Here is a 1154-nt window from a genome sequence, read left to right on the forward strand (position 1 = left end):
ATTCTACTACTTTCTACTTAATTTTTTTATAAATCCTGGTTTACCCAGGGATATTTGGAAGCCTTTCTGTCAGTGACAAATAGGATTAATACCTTTTTGGAGAATAGGACAAACAGAGAAATATCTCTCCATTTCTGGATTCCTACACACCCACTGATTCTCACCCTTCACAGGTAAATCCTAACCAGGTCCTGTGGCACAAAAAGGACTTTTAACCCCTGACATCTCAGCAGCTGTCAGACTCACAGTCAGGAGCTGACTTGATTAGGGCAGAGATGAAGGTTTAATGATGCTTTTTTATGAATTATGCTTACTACATTATGACCCCCTGATGGTGAGAGGGTGGGACCAGGTTTTCTTTAGAGGCTTTGAGTATGTTGGCCATTCTTAGCCTAGGAAAAATTAGGATTTTTTAAAATTTGTTTTACTTTTGAGTTCAGTCTGTGGGTTCCTTATATCCATGAGTTCATACACAACCTCCTTCTCTTTCAACATTTAAGGGGGCTCAGATTTGAGCAGGTTGCAGGTGTAAATTTCCAATTACTTTTATTCTTCTTCCTCCTAAATATGACTGCACATTATAAACACTGCACATTCCAGGAACAATGGGAGGGAGGGAGGGATAAGGAAGGGAAGAAGAGAAGCAGTGAAGTATTGGATGCTTTCCTTCCCATGTAATCTAAAAAAAACAGTGCCAGCAGCCCAGAACCAAAAGGCTTTCTTCGTATTAATTTTCTTATTAGTTAATTTGTCATGGCAATTTTAGGAGAGTTGCTAAAGCAGAGGCCTTAATTACAGCTGAAACACTGGGTACAGTTGAGTGCATCAATTACAACATTAACTGGGTTTGTAATGTTACTGTAAAAGCAGAAGCATTTTGTGAGCAAAGTGCAGCCAAATATGAACAGGTAACACAAAAGAGCTGGTTCTGTAAAATGGAACTGCTCTGAGTCTGTAAAATAAAACTGTTCTGGTTCTGTAAAATGGAACTGTTCTGGGTCTGCAAAATGGAATTGTTCTGGGTCTGCAACATGGAATTGTTCTGGGTCTGCAAAATGGAATTGTTCTGGGTCTGCAAAATGGAATTGTTCTGGGTCTGTAAAATGGAATTGTTCTGGGTCTGTAAAATGGAATTGTTCTGGGTCTGTAAAATG

The 1154-nt window shown here is 39.2% G+C and overlaps 1 protein-coding gene across 1 annotated transcript in view; it reads right to left on the minus strand.

Annotated features, from left to right (window-relative positions):
• The window catches only part of TRPC5 (transient receptor potential cation channel subfamily C member 5), a 99186-nt gene that overhangs the window by 33945 nt on the left and 64087 nt on the right, over positions 1-1154 (minus strand). The window lies entirely within an intron of this gene.

This window comes from Parus major, chromosome 4A (assembly GCF_001522545.3).
Source record: "Parus major isolate Abel chromosome 4A, Parus_major1.1, whole genome shotgun sequence".
Taxonomy (NCBI): domain Eukaryota; kingdom Metazoa; phylum Chordata; class Aves; order Passeriformes; family Paridae; genus Parus; species Parus major.